This window comes from Nicotiana tomentosiformis, chromosome 1 (genome assembly GCF_000390325.3).
Source record: "Nicotiana tomentosiformis chromosome 1, ASM39032v3, whole genome shotgun sequence".
In the NCBI taxonomy this organism is placed as follows: Eukaryota; Viridiplantae; Streptophyta; class Magnoliopsida; order Solanales; family Solanaceae; genus Nicotiana; species Nicotiana tomentosiformis.
Window position 1 is genome coordinate 12,615,601 of NC_090812.1, and position 14,144 is coordinate 12,629,744.

Genomic DNA, 14,144 nt, shown 5'->3' on the forward strand with positions numbered 1-14,144 from the left:
CAATGGGGATAAATCAAGTAAGTATGTCACAATTTAACTACACAGAATAAGGGCAAATAACACCTCGCGGAAGGAAAACAGAAATTTACAACTTTAAGAAAAACATTAAAATAACCAAAGGCAAATGCAGCCATAAAGAAATATCAATAAGGGCACTCCTGAGGTACCGCCTCGTAGTCCCAAATCATAAATAAATTCACAATATCTCATTTCCTTATATCACCGCGGGAGCCTTCACATTTAATTGTTAAAGAAAATATTTTTTCGGAAATAGCATCCCGCGTTTTAGCCACCCTTATCACACCGCATGACTTCTAGTAGTTCCCCTGCTAGCCACGCGTATCAAGCCACCCTTATCTCACCGCATGCATTTCAACACACATATCTTATACCACTGCATACGTATTAATATCACAATATTTCACAATTTGCACCTCAAGTGCCCAAATATTTCAACTTGCCAAAATAAATCATCAACAACAATACTTTTCACAATAAGGAGCTCACGGCTCAATCGCAATGAGTATAAAAATCTCACAAAATATTCGGGAATGAATAACTCAGCAAAAATAATATTTCACAATTTTTAGCACGTTGCCTCAATACCAAATTTAAAAATGTCAAATACTTCATATTAATAATAATTCAATTAAGAAATTCAACTTTCAAATATTGAGCACAGAATAAAAGAAACAAAGTTTCAACTAAACAGGTAAAACAATTAGCAGGAAAAAAAATGTAAGGCAAATTAAAATATAAAAATAGATCAATGATGATGAATATAACCGGATAAAATAATTTAATTAATGTGTAATAGAGATCTACACAATTTTTTCTTTGACGCTTGGCTGTGTGTGATTGCATATCGATGCAGTACATTTTAGATCTAATCTCACCTGAAATTGTTGATTGACCTCATTAGGATCCGCTTCTCATGACACGTTTCTACTAAACTGGTCTTTCCATTAATCTGCATGCTGATACTGTAACTGAGAAGAGTTTCATTTTGTTTTTTCCATGATGAATGAATTCTACAAATTTGTGACTTGTTGAAGGTATCTGAGGTATCCTATATTCCTATTATTCTCAATGGTGCCAGAATAAATGTTCTGTAGAATATCGCAATCTACTTAGTATTTATAACTCATGCAGGATATCTGTATCCTCATGCCTTGGCCATGAAATTTGTTCTTGTCCCAGGGATACGAGTTTAGATTGACATGTTTTTGGCTGAAAGGAGAGTACAATGTGGGCACTTTATCTATTTGTTCTTTCTCCTATTGTTCTTCCCTCTCTTTCTTCACATATAGCTAGTACGTGGCCAATGGCATTATTTTCGTGAATTTTATCCCGATAGCAGGCATAACATTACTTTATATCTTCTGTAATGAAATTTTGTGTTTCATTTAAGAATGTTAATTTTCTATCTTTACCTGTCACCGGTGATTTGGAGTTAATAACTTTATCTTCATATAGGATTCTAGGGAAGAAATGGCTGCACATATCTTGCAGTAACTGAGCCAAAGCATGCAGACATGTTGCTAAATCCATTCACTCACACAGATAGTTGATGCAGCTGGAAAAGTTCATATTATGATAGAGGCAAAGTTGTACATTGACCGATATGGGGAAAATTCTTGTTGGCATGACTATCAGCTGCTAGTGGTAAAATTTTAGCTGCTATTTGCTTGGATTTTGAGTTTTCAGTATTCGATGTATTGATGGCCTTAATTGATTTATTAATCATCCTTCCGTTATGATCCCAATTTTTGAACAAGATACACCTGTATTCTTCATTTTTCTCATTTTCATTTCTGGCAGAGAAGAGTTATCATCAAGGGAATTGATCATGCATCATATTCTACATTGCATCTCAGACAAAGTTGCTAAGCCTCTACTGTTGCCCTAGAAGCAAAAAGCTGTTTTGCCTTATAATAGGTCCACTCCTGAATGAGTCTGGATCTTAATTGTTTCCTCTGCAAGATGCTGACGTATTGCTTCGCAAAACGAGTTGAACAAACAGCACCTAATTATGTAAAAGCTTCCCTCAGGAGGACTTCTCTCATTTGGGTTACGAATATCCACAGGGATCACTGCCTTATGAAAGAACAAAGTGGTTTCGATCAAAGGTACAGTGCCACATTTCAGAGTGATTTTGATATTGATATTGATAATGCAAATAGACTTTGATTAACTAGATATCTTTTCAGACTTAGCTGCAGCAGCTTTTGTTTGCAGAGTGAGTTTCCACTGGTTACTGACATGATATGTCTGGGATGTTCTTGAAGTTGTAGTAAACATGATCTTTATCTATAATTGCTTTGTCTTGATCAAACACGTGCATTTTGACAACCTATAACCTAGCGGAGAAATTTTCTTATTATTTTGTTAAATTGACCCACTGTTACAAATTTGTTTAGACATTTTCCTCTATGATCTTATATAGCTCATGAATTGTAGGTATCTCAATTAAAGTATTAAACTGTTCGCTGGTCATAGCTATATATGTTTTATCACTGTAGTCTATAGTCTAACTAAATGACATAAAAAGCTTATTTCTGTTCTCCTCCAGGGAAGCGTTTAACAAGTTCACCTACTGGATAGAGCTACTGAAGGAGTAGTTTCAAAGAGATGCGGTTGGAAAATATTTGAAAACATATGCTGAAATTTCAGTATCGTAATAATATAGGAGTTGTTTCATATTATTCTTTGACTAACAAGTCCATTGAATCAATTTCTCAGTGATCTTAATGGAGGAACAATGTTAAGTCGGCGGGTTTGCTGGTGTAAAACAGATATAATCTCTAGAAGAACCAGGATTACCGAAAAGAAAAACAAGGGATTGTGCTTGATTCTTCTTGTACTACCAAGTCAAGAAATCAGTTTATGTTAATTCATGATATTCTGCTTTGGTTGTGTTGGATTTATTCATTGTTGTGGAGAAGAGAGTCAAACTATTTCTTCTGTTGTCCTGTTTCTATAGCTGTTTCTCTGGATTGTTGTGGTCATGGAGAGACAAGTTACTAGGTGTCGTAACTTTTCTCTCCAATTAGTATCCCCAAATTAAGATGTCTGATGCAAGTGAGAGTGTGCTTGGAATTCTAGTCATCGTCTATTGTCCTTACTGAAGTTGCTGGAAAAGAAAGACTGATTTTTGAACTCTTTGCCCTAGAGCCTGTATGAAACTTGTAGTCAGTAAAAGATAGTAGCTGCAAAAAAGTTGGGCGTTAAGTGTATGAGCGTCTTGTTTGGTACTTTGGTCATGTGTCCATTTAACTCAAGTTTACCTCTTTTGTTTTTCCTCTCTCCCTGAGTTTGACTAGGAGAGGGCCTTATTTTGTGTGGTTTGGGGTGCACTGGCTTTTACAGGAATATTGTTGCACAAGCGTTTGATCATATATAATCATCTTTTCAATGTTTTAACATTTTATTAGAGCCTGACATTAGTGGAGGCAATGGGCTATTATCTCCTTATATGGATTGAACAATTCTCACCTCACGAGTTAACTTTGTGAGTTAAGTCAAAGGTCAAACTCTGAACATGGTATTAGAGACTCATCCCTTAGTTATTCTATGATTTTGCCAATGTTGGACCCTCTCCTTATGTTATCCATGCTCTAAGGGGTCGTTTGATAGGATGTATTAGATAAAATAATGCATGCATTAGCTTTGTGTATTAATAATACCTTGTTTGGTACCTTTTGAACCTATGCATAAGTTATACACCCTATTTGGTATTATCCTATGCATAACTAATGCATAGGAAACCATGGTATTAACAATGCAATAGGTTTTAATGCATGCATTAGCTTAGTTAAAGACAAAATTATCCTTCAAAATTTATGCTTGATTAAAATATGCTATTATATTAATGCAAGTTTGAAATAATCCAAGAAAGTGGAAAATAAAATTATATCCGTAGTAAGTAAATAAATACTTAGTATATTTTCTTTTTTTATAAATAAATATTCAGTTTTATACTACAATATAGGTAGATAAATCAAATAATTTTTTTGAACCTTTTTCATATAAAAACATTCCTCAACATATGTTTCTTTTAAAAAGATAAAGTGATGGACTGGTTATGAGGGTATTTTAGTGAACAAACAATTCTTTTAGAAATTGTGCAATGCTTTAGTACATCAAACCAAACAATGAATAAGAAATATGTCAGCATAACTAATACAAGCATTACTAATACACCATATTAAGCAATTCTTATGCACCCTATCAAACGACCCTTAAATGTTCAACCTTGAGCGTGCCGAGGGTGTTAGAGTCTCACATTGGTTGAAATATGGGTTATTATCTTCTTATATAGCATTGGACAATTTTCACTCATTATGAGCTAGCTTTTAGAGTTGATTTAAGCTCAAGGCTCATTTTTGCTTCACACATTTGTTAGAATTAGTTTATTTGGTTATGAAACATTTTGGCCTCTATCCCATCTCATTTTTCATACAGGACAGGCACTGATTTTGATTACTCAAAAGGAGCTAAGTGATCCACTTCTTCACTGGGTTATGATACTCCTATAAGATACCTGTTTTGTTATAAATCAAATGCTTGTTTAGAATCTCTGAAGTTGCTACAATTGTAATAATAATGTTAATGGTACAGAGAGTATAAATTAAGAAATAACATTTTTTTCCCCTTAATTATTTGTGTTTATTGGGGTGACTCTTGCCATGGAAAGCACTGATAGAAGTCATTCTGAATTAAAACCAAAGAGGAGGATAGACGTTATAGCTTGTAGAGTGACATGGACAATGAGAATTCATATAGCCGATCCCGACTTGCTGAGGCATAATTATTATTTTTGTTGTATATGTTCTCTCCTTGGCAGGTTTTTTGAAGCCTGATGTCTCTGATTGTTCCTTTAGATCATATACTAGTCGAAAGCATTAATGGAAATGATTTATCTCTGTCTAGGTCAAAGTATTACATAAAGAAGCTGCTACCATATATATATGTGTAGTATGTACTATGTGCAATTGCATGAGTACTCAACACTTGGGGTCTGCTGCTGTCTGTCCGATGACTATACAATTATTATTTCCTTCTTCACACGGCTGGCCAAAAAAAAAAAAAAGATGCCAAAATCTGCAATTTTGATAAATGTTTCAAGTTTAGTTGTAAACTTCAGATCTGAGTAAATATATAAATTTATTTTTCCTGAAGGTCAAGTTTGTTCAAGAATACTCACCTGCAGTGCACGTACTATTATTTTCTGGATTCAGGAGAGAGTTGCATATTATTGGATATGCTATTACTGGCAAAATGATTGCATGCATTATATTTTGTGAAATCTTCCCATGATAGCGCCATACCACTTTTTAACAAAATAATGTTTTTTCCATATCTAGTAAGAACCATATACATCAATAATGATATGATCTGATTATGTCCCCCAACAAAGTTGTAAGGTGCGCTCGGTGAGTCTTTCAAAAAAATATTGTTCTTGTTTTCTTTTGGTAATTGATCTCACACAATTCTTGGACATCTGAATAGCTTTCTCAAAGCAAGTGCTCATGTGGAAACAATCTTTCTTTGTCTCTATTGGTGGGTTCATTCAAGAGAAGTCTACATAATGCAGATAAAAGCATTACATTTGTTTAGTTAGAATCCAAGGCTCTAACTTACTGTTGAGGTTTAGGGCTTGAATTTTTGTAGTCATAGGTTTGACGGAGGTACATGAATTGGTGTTTGTGTAGCTTTGTGATGGCTTATGTCCCATGTTGTGAATAATTTGCTAATGTTTAGACAGTACGAATTGATAAAGTCAAAAGTAAATAAAGAAAAAATAATTGCAGAGCCGTGCTCGTTCTTCAGTTAAGGTTTAATCGAGTTAATCGCTTTTTGTCAAAACTGTGAATACATATATATAAAAAAATTAAAAAAAAATGTGTCTCTAGATACACATATTTATGTACTTATGCATACAAGAGATGACATCCATTACTCTGTCACTCTAAATTTTGAATTCACTTTTAATTGTATGATCTCTTTAAGAAATTTATGTTACTTATATTCAGATATGAACAAACTATTGTGGATTGTCTGTTTTATTTATATCTACGACTTGTTAATGAGACATCAAAATGAATAGGTTGAGGTCTTACCACTAACATGTCGTAGCTCCAATATCATTCGTTAGGGATGGGCGGGGGAATTTTAAGTATGGAGTACTGTATTTTTGTTCTCTGTCTTGCAATTATGGGTTATTTATATCTTATTCATTTGTAATCCTTTATCCTGCCATTTTTTATTGTGACCTTTTGGTTTCTTAATATCTACTAAGCGACAGAGCCAGGAATCCTAATAGGGGGATTCGAGAAAATGTAAAGTTGCACAATGGGCGAATACACTTAACTTTCAAGGGGATTCAACAATTTATATTTATGCATATGCAAAAGAAAATCTCATTTGTGTAATTTTCCTCCAAATGCAAATGGGATTCTATTGAAACCCCTTCAACACACTTAGCTTCGCCAGGCCCAATCTACTAAATTATCAAGTTATAATTTGTATTAACACTGAGATCCCAATCTACTAAATTATCAGGATCTGTGACAAAGATCACTCTGCTCGCCCAGATGGCCAGATCAAATCGAATAATATTTCTTGATGCCATTATTGTTAAAATAATTGAAGAAATCCTAGTAATATTATGTTTGGCCCATGATATTGCTCGGACATAATCTTATTCCATGTTAAGTAATATGACAATAACATCATGCGACCTGATTATGTCTCCCTAAGTATGCTGAAGAAGGGGGTTGTGGTGGATTTATTCGATTATTTTGCAAGTGCTTCTTTACATTAATCAGTAGTACATGTGAAAAGTTTTCTTAAATCCCATGTTTCCATATGTTCAAGAATCAAGATTATCGAACATATTAAAGAAATTCACGCGTTAAAAATATGGAAGGATTTATTTACAAAGGGCATCTTTCACATACTTCAACTTACTTTTTGTTTTCAACCCTTTTAAATACATCGTTTGCGCCATCAATTGGCGCAGTTCATTACTTTCCAACGCATATCGATAGAAAAACTCTGAAATAATACGTTTCAAAAAATAAAACTTTTATTCGTTCATCTAATTTGCCTTTTGTTTTCTTATGAAAGGAAATAAAATTTTCATCTCGTAATGTTATGTAGTAATTATGTTGGCAAATATATCACAATTAAGTAACTTACTCAATCAAATTATCGTCTTGTGTATGAATTATGATAAGCGATTATCAACGCAACTGATTGTGGAAGTTTCTCTAAATAAGTAATTTAATTACTTACAATAACTTACATGATCAACTATGAATAGCTTGGTTGGCCAAGTTCCTAAAATCAATTTATTCTGAGAAATGCTTTTCAAAAAAGTACTTTGGTTAGAAACGGTTGGTGTTTGACTAATTAGTTTCAAAACACTTTTGAGTAGGAATTAGTGTTTGGTCAATGTTTGAAAAAGTGCTTGAGTGTTTTTTTTCTCAAAAATACTTTTCAAAGAAGTGCTTTCCGAAAAAGAACTACTTTTTTCTGTTTGTCAAAAATTATTTTTGCTTTTACTCAAAAGTATTTTTTTCCGTTCTAAAAACTTGATCAAACACCTTAAATTTGAAAAATGTACTTTTGGCAATAACAAAAACACTTTTGGCCAGAAAAAAAAAATAAAAACTCGGGCAAACATCCCTATAAGCTCAATAAATCAGTTGTACTAAAACATCATAATTTATGCACATGAAAATCAAAAACATCCCAATGTTATTTACTCACTTTATCTAGAGTTTGATTGAACACGAAGTTAAAAAAACAAATGAAGTTGTAATAACGAGGCTTTTGACACATAGATAAATATATGTAAACTATCAAAATTACTCTGATTATCAACTAGATTAAATAAGAGATAGAGGGAGTTCTACATATCCTTTATATTTCTACCTCCTAGTAAAAGGGTAAACTTTTATATAATTTGGCCAAATAAGTCATGCTAGTTAAACAACGAAAAAATGACACTGTATATCAGCTCTCAAAATAATAATAATAATAATAATAATAATAATAATAATAATAATATATTATATTTTTGTGTGTGTGTGTGTATATATATATATATATATATATATATATACACACACACACACACACACACACACATTCTGCATGTTATATACAAAATTTATATAAATTTTATACACGTTTTCGACTACCAAATATAAATAGTTTTTGGCGCGGGTTAAAAATACTTACAAAAAAGGGATTTGAATATTTTATGCAGACTTTTAAATTACCCCATCCACCCAGGGACAACCAATGGTTGAAATGCCAAGTGTAATCATAATATCAGAAATGCAAATACTGACCTTTGTTATAAACATATTATATTATGGATGTTCATTTAGTATTCCGTTGTAAATAAGCTTCCTGAAGAAGTTTATCCATATGAGACTCCGCCGTAAATATGTTTAGGAAATAAGCCTCCTAAAGAAGCTTATCATTTCGGTACTCCGTTATAGATAAATATTACCCATGATAGAAGATTATTTATACCTGGCACAACAGCTTAAAGTAGCAGCTTACACATCAGCTTGCAGTAGCAGCTTACACAGAAGCTTCCTTTCTTCTATAAATAGAGGAGAATTCAGTTCATTATGTACACAAGTTTGAAGTTTGAATAATATATCAGTTTCTCTCTACACTTGTCTTTACTTTACAGTTTTTATTTTATAACACGTTATCAGCACAAAGCTCTAACCATCTCGAGAAAATACTTTAAAAGTATCAGAGGTACGAACTTTCTTTTTCTAAATAATGTCAAATCTTTCTAAACTTGAATTTGTAGCCCTGGATATATCGGGCAAAAGCTATATGTCTTAGGTGCTTGATGCCGAAATTCATCTTGATGCGATGGGTCTGGCAGACACCATCAAAGATAAAAATCATGCATCAAACCAAGACCGTGCCAAAGCAATGATATTCCTACGCCATCACCTTGATGAGGGCCTGAAAATAGAATATCTTACTATTAAAGATCCAGTCATACTGTGGAATAATTTAACAGATAGATATGATCACCTGAAGATGGTCGTTCTTCCACAGGCACATTATGATTGGACTCATCTAAGGCTAGAAGATTTTAAATCTATCAGTGAGTATAATTCTGCTATGTTCAAAATTATTTTCCAATTGAAACTATGTGGTGATAATATTACTGATCATGATATGTTGGAGAAAACTTTCACCATTTTTCATGCCTCGAATATGCTCCTGCAGCAGCAATATCGAGAGATGGGATTCAAAAAGTATTCTGAACTTATCTCACATCTTCTTGTAGCCGAGCAACATAATGGGCTATTAATGAAAAATCATGAAAGCCGACCTACTGGTTCTTGTCCATTCCCTGAAGTGAATGAGACGAACTTCCACCAAGCTAAGCGTGGAAGAGGACGTGGCCCCAGTCGTGGTCATGGCCGTGGTCGGGGAGGAAACTCTAATCGTGGTAATAACAATGCACCAAAGAACCCTCCTCACCACCAGCAGTGGAAAAGGAAGGAACAAAAGCATGAAGCGGTGCAAGCAGCAAAGCCAGAAAATACATGCTATAGATGTGGAGAAAAAGGGCACTGGTCACGTACATGTCGTACGCCAATGTCACGACCAAATTTCAGTTGTAGGTCGTGATGGCGCCCAACACTACAGCTAGGCAAGCCAACTAATAAATTAAGTATACATTGATAAAGTTTAAAACCAAGAAAAATATAAACCCAAACTCTACCAATGTGTGTGCCAAGATCTGGTGTCACAAGTGAATGAGCATCTAGTAGATTATACAAAACTCCAAATACTGTCTGAAATGAAATAGACAAAATATAAATATAAGAAGAGACACTGGTAGTTGCAGAACGACTCAGAAAGGCAGCTCACCACTATGCCTCGGGATGACGTGGGTATGTGATGATAGGTCCTCCACTAGTACCTGTCTCAAATCCTGCACAAAAAATGCAGCAAGTGTAGTATGAGTACGTAAACAACGTGTACCCAGTAAGTATCAAGCCTAATCTCGAAGTGGTAGAGACGAGATGGCCGACACTACTCACTATGGGTCAATAATAATAACTGAAATAAAACTAGGATATTTAAATCAGCATGATTTACAGAATTTACGATAATTTATTTAATCAGCAAAAATAATCAAATTCCTTCCAATGTAAAAATTCTCAATATATTAATTAAATTCCTTCAATTCAAATAATTTCCAATTTATCAATTAAATCTCATTTACAGGAGTAACAATTAATTCCTTAACAAGCAAGAATAATAATCCATTAAATTCCAAGGATTTTTTAATTTATTAACTAGCTTCACAAGCTGAAATAAATTATTAAAATATCATGTAATTATTATTATTAAGCACGATTTTTGCCGAGGATGTACGATCCGATCCAGAGTGTCGTGTACACTACCGAGGGACGTGCGGCGCGATCCATAGATGCATCTATCCTGCCGAGGCATTCGGCCCGCTCCACAAGAAAGGAGGACATTTTCTTATGTACCTCCGGAAGGAGAGTATATTCATTATAAGATAAATTCGGGAGGATGAATAATTTCTTTAAACAGTTAATTAATTTAAACAGAAAATTAAGCATATGAAATTTTCATCTTTATTATATTTCCTAACAATTCACAATTTATATATCAAATAATTTAATTAAATAAAGAATATAGTTTACACAAGTAATTCATGCTTTGTGTCCTAAACTACCCGGGCTTTAGCATTAATAGTAGCTACGCACGGACTCTCGTCACCTCGTGCGTACGTAGCCCCCACAATTAACAAATATTATTAATTTAATCACCTATGGGGTAATTTTCCCCTCACAAGATTAGATAAGAGACTTACCTCGTCTTGCTCCAATTTAATCCACTATAAGACCTTTTCTACGATTATCCAACTCTGTCTGGCTCGAATCTAGTCAAAATAATTAGATACAATTACTAAAAATTATAGGAATCAATTATATAAGAAAATACTACGTTTTTAATAAAAATCCCGAAATTAATTAAAAATTTGTCTGTAGGGCCCACGTCTCGAAATCCGGCAAAAGTTACGAAATTCGACAACCCATTCAATTACGAGTCCAACCATACCAGTTTCACTCAAATCCGACTCCGAATCGATACCGAAATCTCAAAAATTCGTTTCTATGAGATTTCTAAAAATTTCCCAAATTTAAATCTCAAAACACTAATTTATGGTGAAAACAATGATATACTTGTATATGTAGACCAAATCTGAGTTAGAATCACTTACACCAATATTTTTCCCCTGAAAATCTATCAAAAGTCGCCTCTACTCAAGCTCTAGTTCGTCAAAAATGGCAAATGGGACGAATGTCCTCTGTTTTTATAACTTACAGTTCTGTCCAGTTCGATCAAGGAGCTCGATCAGGGGAGCTCGATCTCGGGAGCTCGATCTTGGGAACTCGATCAAGGAGCTCGATCAGGGGAGCTCGATCTCAGGGAGCTCGATCAAGGAGCTCAATCTTGGGAGCTGGTCATGGCCTCGATCAGGCCTCGAGCATTGGACATGGTTATGGCCTCGATCAAGTTCGATCTTGGGTCTTGATCCTGGCCCTCGAGCCTTGCCTTTGATCATGGCCCTCGAGCCTTGCCTTCGATCGTGGCTTCGATACTGAGCCCCGTCCCTGGCTTCGACTCAGGCCTCGATCATGGGCTCGATATCTGGGTTTGATCTGGGGCTCGATCACAGCCCAGAATATACAGCAGAAGGGAAAATTGCAGCAGCTTTTTAAGTCCAACTTTTGATCCGTTAACCATCCGAAACTCACCCGAGGCCCTTGGGACCTCAACCAAATATACCAACAAGTCCTAAAATATCATACGAACTTAGTCGAACCTCTAAATCACATCAAACAACGCTAAAACCATGAATCATACCCCAATTCAAGCTTAATGAAACTAAGAGTTTTCAACTTTTACATTCGATGTCGGAACCTATCAAATCAACTCCAATTGACCTCAAATTTTAGACACAAGTCATAAATTATATAACGGAGCTATGAAAATTTTCGAAACTGGATTCCGACTCCAGTGTCAAAAAGTCAACTCATCGGTCAAACTTCCAAACTTAAATTCTTGTTTTTAGCCATTTCAAGCCTAATTTAACTACGGACTTCCAAATAAAATTCCGAACACGCTCCTAAGTCCAAAATCACCATACAGAGCTGTTGAAATCATCAAAATTCCATTCTGGGATCGTTTTCTCTAAATGTTGACCGAAGTCAAACTTAACTCTTTAGGGCCAACTTAAGGAACCAAGTATTCCGGTTTCACCCCAAATACTTCCAAATCCCGAACCAATCATCCCCGCAAGTCATAAATCATTACAAGCACATACGGAAAGTTTTATTTTTAGGGAACGGAGTTCTAAAAGTTAAAATGACCGGTTGGGTCATTACATTCTCCACCTCTTAAATAAACGTTCGTCCTCGAACGGGTTTAGAATTGTACCTGGAGTGCTGAATAAGTGTGGATATCTGCTCCACATGTCTTCCTTGGCCTCCCAAGTCACTTCCTCGACTAGTTGGCCCCTCCACTGGACTTTTACTGCAGAAATCCTCTTGGACCTCAACTGGCAAACCTGTTTATCAACAATGGCAATTGGCTCCTATTCATAACCCAAGCTATTATCTAGCTGAAATGTGCTGAAGTCTAACACATGTGATAGGTCGGCATGATACTTCCGGAGCATAAAAACGTGAAAAACCGGATGAACTCCTGATAGGCTGGGAGGCAATGCAAGCACATAAGTAACCTCCCCAACTCATTTCAACACCTCAAATGGGCCTATAAACCTTGGGCTCAACTTGCACTTCTTCCCGAATCTCATAATTCCCTTCATCGGCGAAACCTTTAAGAGAACTTTTTCACCTACCATAAATGATATATCATGCGCTTTCTGATCCGCGTAACTCTTTTGTCTGGACTGTGCTGTACGAAGTCGCTCCTGAATCAACTTTACCTTTTCCAAGGCATCCCTTACTAAATCGGTACCTTATAACTTAGCCTCACCTGGCTCAAACCATCCGATAGGTGAACGGCATCGCCGACCATATAAAGCCTCAAATGGAGCCATCTCGATACTGTATTGGTAACTGTTATTATAAGCAAACTCGGGCAAAGGCAGGAAACGATCCCACTGACCTCCAAAGTCAATCACACATGCCCTGAGCATATCCTCCAAAATCAGAATTGTCCTCTCTGACTGTCCATCGGTCTGCAGATGAAAGGCTGTGCTGAGCTCTACACGGTTCCCCAACTCACTCTGTACTGCTCTCCAGAAATGTGAAGTAAACTGAGGACCTCTATCTGATATGATAGAAATTGGCACACCGTGCAACCGAACTATCTCCTGAATATAAATCTGGGCCAAACTCTCTGAAGTATACGTAGTCACAACAGGAATAAAATGTGCCGACTTAGTCAACCTGTCAACAATCACCCAAACTACATCAAACTTCCTCAAGGACCGCGGCAACCCAACTACAAAGTCCATAGTAATTCGTTCCCATTTCCACTCTGGTATAGTCATCTGCTGAAGTAGGCCACCTGGCATCTGGTGCTCATATTTAACATGCTGGCAATTTAGACACCTAGATACATACTCAACTATGTCCTTTTTTATTCGTCGCCACCAATAATGTTGCCTCAAGTCACGATACATCTTAGTAGCACCTGGATGAATAGAATACCGAGAACTATGTGCCTCTTCCGGGATCTTTTTCCTCAGTCCATCCATATTAGGAACACATAGACGATCCTGGAGTTGTAGAACACCATCCGCTCTAATAGTAACTTTCTTGGCACCACCTCGTAGTACCGTTTCACGAAGAACCATCAAGTATGGGTCATCATACTAGCAAGCCTTGATCTGCTCAAATAGTGAAGATTGGGCCACCACACATGCAAGAACTCGGCTGGGCTCTGAAATATACAGCCTCACAAGTTTGTTAGCCAAGGACTGAATATCTGAGGCTAATGGCCTCTCCTCTGCTGAAATGAAAGCCAAACTACACATACTCTATGCCTTCCTGCTCAAGGCATCTGCAACCACATTTGTTTTG

At 35.8% G+C, this 14,144-nt stretch overlaps 1 long non-coding RNA gene across 7 annotated transcripts; it reads left to right on the forward strand.

Annotated features, from left to right (window-relative positions):
• Positions 1-906: 906 nt before the first annotated feature.
• Positions 907-5,744, forward strand: LOC104113769 (uncharacterized). Of its 7 annotated transcripts, none has more exons than XR_011408683.1 (4): positions 907-1,064; positions 1,477-1,665; positions 1,822-2,129; positions 5,182-5,744. It is a non-coding gene; the product is annotated as an uncharacterized lncRNA (long non-coding RNA). The 7 variants fall into 7 exon arrangements; XR_011408679.1 differs by lacking the exon at positions 5,182-5,744 and adding an exon at positions 4,847-5,180; XR_011408680.1 differs by lacking the exon at positions 5,182-5,744 and adding an exon at positions 4,933-5,180.
• Positions 5,745-14,144: the final 8,400 nt, after the last annotated feature.